Below are 13,031 nucleotides of genomic sequence, written 5' to 3'. Positions count from 1 at the left end.
TCTTTTTATTTTCACAACATCAAAGAAAATATTAGCTTCATTCTTTATGTGCTTATCAGACCAGTTTTTATATCATACCACCTTGTGTTTTATGAATATAAACTTCCTTTAAACTAATATCAACAATATTTCACGCTTATTATATTCAAGGGTATTTTGCCATAGACTCTCAATATCAATAACACATGTACTTTTCCTTTAGTTCTATTTTTACCTGTTAGGGCTCTGAGATGGGCAGACTCTAGGTTGACTCCCCTCTCCCAATAATCCCTGCTTGTTAATTGTCCTGTTTTGTGTCTCTCCCATTGATTATGGGTGGGACCTGTGACTTCCTTCTAACCAATAAGATATGGCCAAGGTGAAAGGAAGTCATCCATTGATTAGATTATACTACAAGTATAAACTTATGGGATATCACTCTCTTGGGAGTAAGTTATTTTTTAGAAGATTCTGTCTTAACAGAATGGATGTAAAGACTTTCTCCTTTGTTGTCTTGAACAAGTAAACTGCCTGTTGTGAGAGGGCTTATGGAGAAGATCAAATGGCAAGAAACTACTGGGACCTCTAGGAGCTTGGCATGAACCCCAGTCAACAGACAGCAAGAACATGGGGACCTCTGTCCTACAACCACAAGGAGATGATTTCTGCCAAGAAACCAACAGAACTTGAAAACATCTTTTTTCAATTGAGCTTCTGATGGAAACATGATCCAAGTAACATTTTAATTGCAGCTCTGTAATTAACCCTGAAATAGATGATCCAGCTAAGCCAGGAACGGACTTCTGAACCAGGAAGTGTGAGGCAACAAATGTGTTGCTTTAAGCTGCTAAGTTTATGGTAATTTGTTAGACAGAAATAGAAAGCCAATATAGAATGGTTTATATAGTTTCTCAGGTTGTATAATGCACAATTATAGAGAATTCCATTCAATAACAGTCTAGCTTTATGTGATACAAAACCTGCACAATTATATGGCAGTTCTGTTTCCCCATATATTAAATTTCCTCAAGGAAAATGTTCATATTTTCCTCCTTTATGTATTCATACTAGTCTACTTATGAAAAATACATTTTCACTGAGTTGAAACGAAACAAGTTAAATTGGGGGAAAAAAGAAAATTGCAATCTTTGCATAAACTTCCAGCATACTTTATATTTTTATTAACTCTTAATGTTAAAAGGTCCTTAGAGATCATCTATTCTATTTTTCATGTTTTATAGATAAATAAAATAACACAGTTTTATTCTATAACTTATCAAAGGACACATTCTTAGTTAATGTTGGAGTTGGCCAATATTTCACATATTCTGACACCCAGTCTTATGGTCTGCTTTATATTATTCTGCCAAATTTCCATCATGCATGTATTATAAAATTTTTATTATATTCTAACAATGAAAAATAAATGTAAAATATAAAAGGTATTTATCTATGAAATCTGTAAATGTAATAGTTTAAAAATATGAACTTAGAACAAATATGGATATGTTGATTAAATATTAATGATTTTTCCCCAAATGGTAGACTCATACTTAATGAATTAAATTGTAGAATACAAAATCTTAATGATATTTTTTTTTCAATTTATAGGAGTTAGGAAAAAATTTTTCAGCACTTTTTGTGATCAGAGGTACTGATTATCTTTAATGTAGCTTATCTTTATGAGGATGTTTTTATAGTAAAGAACTTGGAAGATAGAGGTGTCTCCCTCCAGAATGAAAGGTGAGCATGCTTTACTCTACAGGACAAAAAGTCTGGATTGCCTAAGGTCAAGGCTTCTCCTATGTAATTCCACTTAGTGAGTGTGCAGGGATCCTCTTCATATCACTCTATGGGAATCAAGGCTCCAGAAAATGAAACCCACAATGCTGATACTGTATCTATTGCTATTTCTGTTAGTAATAATATCCTTTTTCTCTGATCCAGGAGTTTTCTATCTTCTGTCACCAACAAAGAAATGGTAGTAGGCCAATTGATTAGATTACAAGTAGGGAAATTGCAAATCCTTCATAGTTGTTGGTGGTAAAAAAAAAAATTGTTTTTCTAAATGGTGCACTTCCGTTTTTTGTTTTTCAAGAAATGATCAAAATAATGAAATAATACAAAAGATTAAATATAACTTTATTATGAAATGAAAAGGAAATATTACTTTTGCCACTTAGGGGTGCTATTCTTCAGCATTCAACTAATATACATATTAATCTTCTAATTTAATATTCACTTTATCAATAAAAATCCTTGCTTAGCAAATTTCTATTTTTATATCAGTGTATTATAATTAAATTTATGTTTTCTCTAAGAGCAACCTCTCTTTAACATCATGTGAATTTAAAAGAAAACAATTTGCAATAGAGAAAGGAAGGACACACAATTTATCCTTTAAATTACTTTCTTTTTAATTTTCAAAATTCTAACCAATACAATTTATGTTTATTCACACATATATAATTAACAAAGTAAAGTTTCCATGAAAAGCCATATTCTAGTCTCATTTCTCTAAAGTCGAAAGGAATATATTGTTTTAAACTTCAATAAAAGTTTCATGTTAACAAAATTTCAAAAATGAATGTGCTGGTTAAAAAATTGGCAAACACTACATTTCTTATTCTGATACTAAAATATTTATCCCACTTTTTGTACTGTGCAATGGCTTCCAGGCAAATACTCTTTCTTTTGTCTCAGAAATTTCCTCAAGAGATAAAATTCTTAAACTATACTAAATTAACATTACTGCTGTTTTATGGAAGCCATGATTATTCATAGTATCCTCATTTGTGTACTTGTGGTCCTATTGGGAAAGAAATACTGTTCATTTTAGAAGGAACTTCTGCCATGATTACAGAGTCCTACTGTGAGGTTTAAAAATGTTTGTAATTCTACAATATTTGTGAGAATATTCACACTGTTTACATGCAATGATGATGTTAATGAAACTGGGTCATCATCTTTAAACAAATGTTTAACCCTATTAGTAGAATAAATATTCACTGTTGAAATTATTTGTTAATTGCTTTCCCTGATTCAAATACTACTTGGCATTTGTTCTTTTATTCATTGTATACATTGTTTTATTCAAATTGAATAATAATTCTAAATTTAAACATTATGTCATCTTATTATGAGTTTTACTATAATAATAACATTTAAGACCACATATTCTGTACATCCAAGATTAAATAACAAAAATATGTTGATATATTTCTGAGTATAAACACAAACAGGATTATATTTACATCCTATACTTTAAATTATTTACTTTTATTTGATATGCTGTGAACATTTTTTTAAATTTTTCTATAAACAAATTTTAGAATTGTATTGCATTTTATCTTAGTTAAAAATGGAACTATTTGTGATACTCAAAAGCACAAGTTTTGGGGTCTTACCAACTTGGGATAACCTTATGACTCCAGCACTTATGCCTACCTATATACATTATTATGCTGATTAAATAAACTACACACACACACACACACACACACACAAACACTTTGCCCATAAAATACAAAATATTCAATACATGCTTGTTCTTCTCATAAAGGTAACTGTTATTTTAACCAATCCCTATAACAGTACATAATATTGTTTAAAATTTCTCACAACTTTAGGTGATTATTTGTCATATATCATGTTGAATATTTCTAAATATAAAATAAATAAAATCATAGAAATAAAAATACTGGTTCAAAGCATACTACTTAAGATTGTTGATTAATTATGTAATGCTACCACCACCTTTAATGATATACAGTTGTATTGATTGTAAGAGAGATTTATCTGTCTGATACATTTGAGTATTAGTATTTTTTTTTAAAAAATTTGAGCAACATCATTTCATTATTTATATGTGTATTTCCTTGATTTCTAATAAGACTGAGATTATGTACTTATTTTGAATATGTAATTTAGTATTCATGAATGAATTTTCTAGGTCCTGTGTGATTCCCCTATTTATATAAAAATGAAAATATTACTTTTGTGATATATGTTGCAAATAATTTCCCAAAGTGTTATTTCCTTTTTTTTTAGTTTTTATTGGCGTATAGTTGCTTTACAATGTTGTGTTAGTTTCTACTGTACAGCAAAGTGAATCAGCTATACGTATACATATACCTCCTCTTTTTTGGATTTCCTTTCCATTTAGGTCACAACAGAACATTGAGTAGAGTTCCCTGTGCTATACAGTAGGTTCTCATTAGTTATCTATTTTATACGTAGTATCAGTAGTGAATATATGTCAATCCCAATAGTGTATATATGTTAATTCTTATGTGTTAGTAGTTTTCCTTTCTGGTATGTTTAAAGATGTGCTATTATTTTAAGTTATTTATTATCTTATTAACATAGCACTCATATGCCTTACATAATTAACTAAAATATAATACAAATTTTAAAAATTGAAAGAAATATTGAACCTCCTGTTAAGATAACAATTGTCAATATGTAAGTAGTTATTATTTCAGACATCCTGAGATATCTAATGGATATTCTTATATACACAAAGAAATTTAGGGGGAAGATATGCTTTTCAAAATCATACATTTTCTATGCACATGGTTTAGATAAATTTAAGAATCAATATGGGAAATTTAAAAAGAAAACAAGCACTGTGTTCAGTAATCTTAAATAAAGAAAGAAGTCAGTGGTAGTACTTCATTATCCTGTAGTTACAGTCATGGTGCTGGAGCAGCCTACCCACCTGCAATGAGAATATTTGGAATAAGTGTGGATGAACTTATATGAAATGAATGATTTCCTAATCATCATGATGGTACTGCTTCTGAGCTCCCTTGGCCAGTTGTTAGCTCCATCAGAGGAAGAGGGAAAGAATCAAGTTGTATCTGAAAACTGGAAGTGTGTATGTACTTCTAAAGTTACCCCTGATTATACCTTGGTCTTTCATTGAACTTCCTCTTCAATCACTGGTGTATAGGCCATTGTCCTCGAAGACATTTGGAGAAATAGTGTTTCTCTCTCTCACACACACAGTGTTTTATATGTATGTAAAATATTATAATCTTACAACAATCACATATTGTGGTGCCAAGATGTTAAAATAAGGGTGCAAAATTTAATGTCATGGGATTGCATTACATGAATGCACTGTGTTTTGCCTAACTGATAATATAATGATGAATATTGTTCTAAACCATAAACATCCCTTGTATTAGGCAGTATTATAAAAATATATGTATTATTTTAAAATGTCTTTCCATCTGCATGTGAATCTCCTTCGATAATTTCTTAAATATTTTGGATCACACAAAAGGACCATTTGAAATGTAACAGGTAGGGCTTCCCTGGTGGCGCAGTTGTTGGGAGTCCGCCTGCCGATGCAGGGGACACAGGTTCGTGCCCTGGTCTGGGAAGATCCCACACACTGCAGAGCGGCTAGGCCCGTGAGCCATGGTTGCTGAGCCTACGTGTCCGGAGCCCATGCTCCACAATGGGAGAGGCCACAACAGTGAGAGGCCCACGTACCGCAAAAAAGTAAAATAAAATAAAATAAAAATAAAATGTAATAGGTAATAATAAAGCAACTAGTACTTCTAATACTAAGTACTAAACACCATCACTGTGTTAATGCCATAACATTAATATAACAAAATCTGCTCCTTTCACGTACTCCATAAAATAAAATGAAGTAAAATTAAATTACATTTAAAAGGAAACAAATAAAAGAAAGAAGGAAACAAAAAACTATGATAAATTCATTCACTTTATAAAAATGACCTCCAGAATAACTGTAAAAATCCATCATAGTTCTTTGTGAAACTACTTCATCTGCTCTGGCAAATTGTTTCTAAATTGTGTTTCTTGTATAAGCAATGGAATTGAATTCATTCCTTTTTATTTAAATTTCTCATTTTTTGAATTACCTACTGATGTTTTTTAAGCATTTTTGTTTGGAGTATTGCTATCCTGTTTTACATTTGTAAATGTTTCATGTGCAGAAATGCCTGATCTGAAGGAACATCAATCTGTAGCAAACACTTTCTCAGGATTCCCAGTGTACTGAAAATTGTGTTTCTCATAATTTAAATTTTATTTAGATTAATATTTTAATTTTTGCTCATACAGATTTTTTTCCAACTTTTACTTTTATGAAATTGTCAAATTTGTTGGCTCTTGTGATCTCCAGCTCTAGTGTCTTATAAGGAAAGTATTTTTCCACTTTTTGGCCTTTGAATATGTATTCTTGTTTATAAGTGGACAGAGAAAGAAAGAAAGATACAGAGAGAAAGGAGGGATTGAGACTTTGTAGCCAGTTTCCTCAAATAATTATCAGGAACAATGTAAGACAGTGTAAATATTAAAAAGTTTAAAAATTAAACCAATTTGTAAACTATCTTCACTTTTGATTCCATCAGAATCTTCTTATTGTCTTTGTAAATTTATCTCATTTCCAGGCAAATTTCTCTTTTCAGATTTCTGGGCCTTGAGTCATTGTTTCAAATTGGATTCTCTTAAACAGTGATTTCCATATGCCTGTCGTATAAGTGTTGTTTTATTCAGACTTTACAACTGCCAAGTAGTTGATTCTGACTACTCGTAATTTCATCATCTTCCTCATATAAGATCTACTCATACCCGTAAAAGTTCAATGTCTCCCCGTAAAAGACACCCTCACTCAGCTCAGCCACTGAAGCAGAGAACAGTTCTCCTGCTACAGGTAATCCTTGCATAATTAGGCAATCTTTGTTTATAGCTGGATGTGATATCTATACAATGTCCCAACTGGAATTAGAATCATGACCCATCTTCAGTCAGATTCACTGTTCTTCCAGTATCTGGACCTTTACAATTTCCCAGAAGAGAAGGGGTTTTTGAATAATCTTATCCTCTTACCCCTTGATGATGACTTGAGATGCCCCCAATCACCTTAAGTTCTATACTAGAAATGCTGTTTTCATTAATGGATAAGGGTACCATTAAATGTTTTTATTTTGCACAAGCAAATGAAAAACGGGGTGCTTACATTTTCTAAACTCTTAAAGGCTTACTTAGAAACATACCCTTGCCAAACAAACATAGGAAGCCTAATCTCTAGATTTCTTATGAAATCCAATATTTCTCTAAGCACCACTAGCCACCCTCACATGCATGGCAGGTTGATTCTGTTGGGGGACAGTTGTTCATGTGTCTTACCTTTTGGAAAGTCTTGTCAAGTGACATTAAGTTTTGTTCAAGAATGTTTGTATAGCACACACCTTTGAAAGACAGATATAATGTCTCCCTCCAGGACAGAGGGCAGATTTTTTTCTTCACTAAGACAATAAAGATAACATATTTTTCCAGAGAAAATATTGGATAGATATGCCAGCATCCCCTTCACAATGTTGAGGGTTTCCTAAGTTGGAGATTCCTCAGCTGTGGCACAAACCTACTGTGTGTACAGCAATCACCTTTTAGAACAAGGGAAACTGATGTGAACACCACCCTCATGCTTCCTGCTCTGCTGAAAGGAATTAAATCCCTGGTTTCTGACACAGATGTCTTGTGTCTTTTGTCAAGATCTATGAAACGGTTCTACTACGTGCTATTATGGAAGTAGGGTCAAATCTCAGACCCTTCAAGTTCTTGACAGTCTTACTGTTAAAAGTCTCCATCAAAGATAATGTTTGACAGGAAAAGCTCAATTATCATGAAAAGTAGAATAGACAAAAATGTCTTTGAGGGACCAGGTATATAAAAGAAACAAGGTAGAGCCACACAAGATAGTAGGGTAAAGAGTGAATGAGCAAATGCTGATAAACCTGTCCTGCATAAAGTGTTCACCTTTTCATATTGTGTTTCTTCTTTTGCTTTCCTCTCATTTATTTAACATTTTGCTTGTCAAATAAACTACATAATTAGACCAAACTTTGCTTTAGCATTGGCACTTTGTGAACATACAGTAGCAGTTTTAAATTATGGTAATTTTCTATGTTCCCTAGCTAGAGAGCTTAGTTTCTGCTAACAGAATAAAGAGATCCAACGATAAGGTTTTGAAAAATCTCTTGCTTCTACCTCTCTTTCTAGTTATTTTCCAGGAAGTCAAGAGGATTTGAAGTATTCAGCCGTTTTTAAATCCTTCACTCATTCACTTTTTCTTTCTTCTGGCTACTGTTTCTGGTAAGTATTGTAAAGACTCCACAGAATTATTTTAATTCAGTCTCATCATAGTTCAGTGACATTGCTATAATCAGCAGTAACTTTTGAGAAGACACCTGCTCTCTGAAATCAATTATTCAGCAAGTTCCAAACACTTGCATAAAAATGAATGCTAATTTTTTAATGATTTTTAATTAGTTCATAGCATAGCTCATGCACCACATGGAAATTTTTAGCCATGTGTAATAAATAATAATCTAAATCCATAAACTGCTCACAAGAAAACAAATTCTCTCTGTTTTCCATGATTCAAACTAATTTTGCTTTTATGCCCCCTCCAATGAAGTGATAGAAAATTTTAACTTCAAACATTCTTAGAGTTACCTTCCTTCCCATTCTCTTACTATTTGCCAAAGTTTTAAAGGTCTAATGCAGAGCCAATAAGTTGGGATTGTCCTCCCCAGTCATCTGTCCAGAAATTTCTGAAATGTCCATTTCTCTGATCAGCACAGGCCTTTGTGTCTTATAGACTCCCTCCACAATGTTACTTTAATTAAATTTATGTTAGAAGATCAGCAGAACAAAGGACTGAAGAAAGGTGGGAAAAGAGAGGGGTGGAGCCATACCATAGGCAGCTCTATCAGTGGATTTTCATCTTTATAATGCTTTTCTTGGTCTATTTTGGGCCTGCCAATTATAAATTCTCTCTGTTTCTATCCAGTTTTAGTACTGCCTACAATTCCCTGCCATCTGGAATTTTTGGCTTTGTTGTCATGTAACCTAAATAAACCGGGATGTGTTGATATCACTTATAGGCTCATGTCAGTATGTTATCTATAAAACATACAGGTGCACATACATACATGTCCAACAGCAAATAGGAGTTCATTTGAAACATATGTCTTTATAATTGTATTCTGCAGGTAGAAAAAGGGAATTATATCACAGAAAACTCAAAGAAACTCAAAATCCTTTTTACTCATCTATCTTTTAAAAATCACAGTGGCTCATAGTAACTCTCCAGATCTCTCATTCCTTCAGCTTCCAACCTCTGTTGTTTCTCTCTTCACTTTTTTTCACTCTTTCATATTTGACTTTATCTTCTCTTTTTTATATTTCTTTTTCTTCTAGAAAGTAGTATTAGTCTCTTTTCTTGTGAAAGAATAAATTGTCTTTCCAATTCTATTTTTCTTGTCATCACTTGTATATTAACTCAACCAATTTTGTTGTGCAATATGGGTGGGGGGTGGTAGACTTATTTTTCTTCCAGTATATTTATTATACAAATAATATCTTCTATTGCCACTGCTTTCAAACATTACATATGACTATTAAACAAATATAAGTTCCATATTTTGTTAATTATACAAATATGTATTTGTATTCGAAACCACTATTCTAGCTTTCCTTCCACAATGCAATTGATAGTCAATAATTTAATTCATATTTTAAATAATTTGAAATTCTTTTTTCTTAATTATGAAATAATCTTCCAAGGACTACTATTAATAAATATAAGATTAATTATCTTGAAGGAAGTATTTAAAGTCTGTTGTATTCCACTTTACTTTGAGATGACCTTTAAACCCTTTGGTGTGTGGTTTTTAATATTGTCATGTACAGTCACATTTAAATTTCATATCATAAATATAGGTTGATTCATCTTTGTCTATACTTATTGTAGAGATGTCAAAATGCTTTTCAAAAAATGTGGCTATAGGGGCTTCTCTGGTGGCGCAGTGGTTGAGAGTCTGCCTGCCGATGCAGGGGACATGGGTTCGTGCCCCCGTCCAGAAGGATCCCACATGCTGCGGAGCGGAAGGGCCCGTGAGCCATGGCTGCTGAGCTTGTGCGTCTGGAAACTGTGCTCCGCAGCAGGAGAAGCCACAACAGTGAGAGGCCACAACAGTGAGAGACCTGCATACCACAAAGGAAAAAAAAAAATCTGGCTATAATTTCGAACTGAGGATAAGGTTTTTTTAATAAGATTACTATAATAAAATGACATTAAACTACATATGTTTATGCTTATAATGTTTTATTTGAATCAAAATTTATAAATTAAATAGTATTTCTTAATTGGAGTAAAAGTTTCATGTGCAATTACAATAGATAATTACTTTTCAAAGTATACTGTGTTTTAGAATAACTTATTTTATTTAATCAACTTTATTGCAAGTTTTAAGTATTTGTGTGATGGCCTGAATATGAGTCCCTCCAAAATTCATACATTGAAGCCCTAACCACCAGTGTGCCTGTATTTGGAGTAAGGAAGTAATTAAGATTAAATGAAATCATAAGAGTAGCATCCTGATCTGATAGGATTAGCATCTTAAAAGAAGAGAAACCAGAGTGTGTTTTCCCTCTCTCTCCCTCTCCACAAAGAAGAGGCCATATGAGTATAAAGTGAGAAGGTGACTTTCTGTAATCTAAGAAAGTGTTCTCTTCAGAAACCATATCTGCTTGCAGCTTGTTCTTAGACTTCTTGGACTTCCAGTCTCCAGAACTGTAAGAAAGTAAATTTCCATTGTTTAAGCCACTTATTCTATATTTTGTTATAACAGCCTGAGAAGACTAACATAATTTGTAAACAATTTTTTACATATACAATAAAATTCATTAACTGTTAACTTGTTGAGCTAAAAAATGTAGATTTGTCTATGATCATTTTTCCTAATTAGGGAGCACTTATTGTTATAGATTTCTTTATGGATCTGTGCATAAATGTAAGTTTATGATAATTTATGTACCAATGATACAAATAAACCAAAAATACATATAATTATATGTAAATATATTTTTATTTAGGTTAATGTTAATAGATGATCACAAATGGCATTTGGGGAAAATAACTGAAATATTATTCATGTTACCCAACTAAACTTGGGTCTACTAGCCTGTGCACAGCAGAGCCAATGTATTGACACCAGGTTGTGGTGAAGGAAAGTACAGTGTTTACTGCAAGGTCAAGCAAGAAAAACAGGCAGCTAATGCTCAAAAGACCCAAGCTCCCTGATGACTTTCAGGGAAGGGTTTTAAAGGCAAAGTGTGAGAGAGGGTCATGGGGTGCCTGATCAGCTTGTGTACATCCTTCTGATTGGTTGCTAGTAAGGTAACAGGTGAAGTCACAGGGTTAGCATTATCAAAACACAGGCCTGGGAGCTATATGCTCATGGTCATCAAGCAGTTAACTTCTTCCATATGGTGGGCATTTTAGTATCTGCAAAACAACTAAAGGTATAACTCATAATATTATCTATAGCCTTGGAAAAGGAACTAAAGGTCTTTTACTTTGTTTTATGTCTAAACTATTATTATTTTGTCTTCCTTGAGTGATTTCCTTTGTTTCTGCACTTTCATACTTCTCTGATTAAATTTTCTCTTTGGAACTTGGGGAAGGGATGGGAGGTTAAAGTTTTTCTACAAACAAGAAGCAGCGGTCATGAGGGTTTGCCTGCAGGAAGGCCCCACAGAGTCCTGCTCGATTTCATTCATGTAAACTTGGTAAACAATGCAAATATTACTTAGATTTTTTAAATAATTGAATGAGAATGTTGTGTTAGAGTTGTTTTGAAAAGTTGAGAGAGTGCTTTTTTGTTGATAGTTGATCAATATGTTTTTAGTTGAATCAATATGCCCAGAGGTCTAGAGCAAACAAAGTTAAATAAATTGAAAAGAAAGCACATATTCTTCTAGGATAAGAAATATAAAAGAGATTTAACCTTTTATCAATGATAAAATAAGATTACTGGGTCATGATAAAACTACAGATGAACTGAAGTGAGTGAAAACATGTCAGTAGGGATCCTGGGAACAAACAAAAAGGGAAAAATATGTTGTATATGTAAAATTTATAAACCATGTTATACTTTGTTCAGAAAGTACCTTTCTAAACTGTAATAAATGGAGACTATTCAGTAGAGCTCAATATAAAACCTCATTTGTGAAAAGGATAGGGATCAAAAAAGACTGACAAATCTACTATATATGTATTCTATACAAGATGGACTTATGTAGAAAATGATTATTTGCAATTACATAAAGGTTTTATTTTAAGATTCTTTCTTCAAACTGTTTGAAGAAAAAAAAAAAAAAAAGAATGGGCTTCCATTACAGTAGATGAAATGTCCATTGTATGAGACATATATTATTTGAAGTTTTTTTTTTTTTGTATTGCATTGATCAGACAAATGTTTACAGGATAGCTTGGACAAGGATTTACAGAAAGTAATTATTTTTTAACAGCATAGAATCTTTAGCTATTGATATAAAAACCTATTTTAAATTTTAAATATACTATTCTTGTAGTAACAATGTATTGCCAGGATTTCAATTTTATGTTTCTCTGTTAGATTGGACATTATGTATGGGTTTATGTAAATTATTTATTGATTAGAAGGCCTTATATTTACTAATAAAATTGTAAATTTGAAAGGGAAAAAATTGAAAATAAATACAAGAATAATAATATTCACATTGTAAAAAATCTACAAAATCTACTCAAGATTTATTAGTTTTCATTTGTTTGTTTAAAAATAAAAAAATAAATACCTTTAAATCCTTTATCACTTATTCTTAAAATAAAACAGTAACAAATGAAATGTATTTCATACTTATAAGCAGTGGCATAAATATCATCTGAACAGTTTGTGTCAACTTGCAGCTATATAAATGAATACAATTGGATTAGTTCTAAAAACAGTGCAAATAATTAACATTCCAGAGGCATTCTGCAAGTAACAGAGTCAAGCACTGAAATTAAAAGATTGATAATGCTTTTTATTAAATATATATACTTTCAATCTCAATATTCACTCTGATATATTTTAGGTACTTTCATTGTATCTTAGAAGACAATAAGGAATACCAGCTAATCATGTTACAAGTGCTAATGCTAGAGTTAAGGTATGTGCAAATGAAATAAGAGCAGAGAACAG

Source organism: Grampus griseus (genome assembly GCF_964374135.1).
Source record: "Grampus griseus genome assembly, chromosome: 18".
NCBI lineage: Eukaryota > Metazoa > Chordata > Mammalia > Artiodactyla > Delphinidae > Grampus > Grampus griseus.
This window is presented reverse-complemented; position numbering follows the sequence as displayed.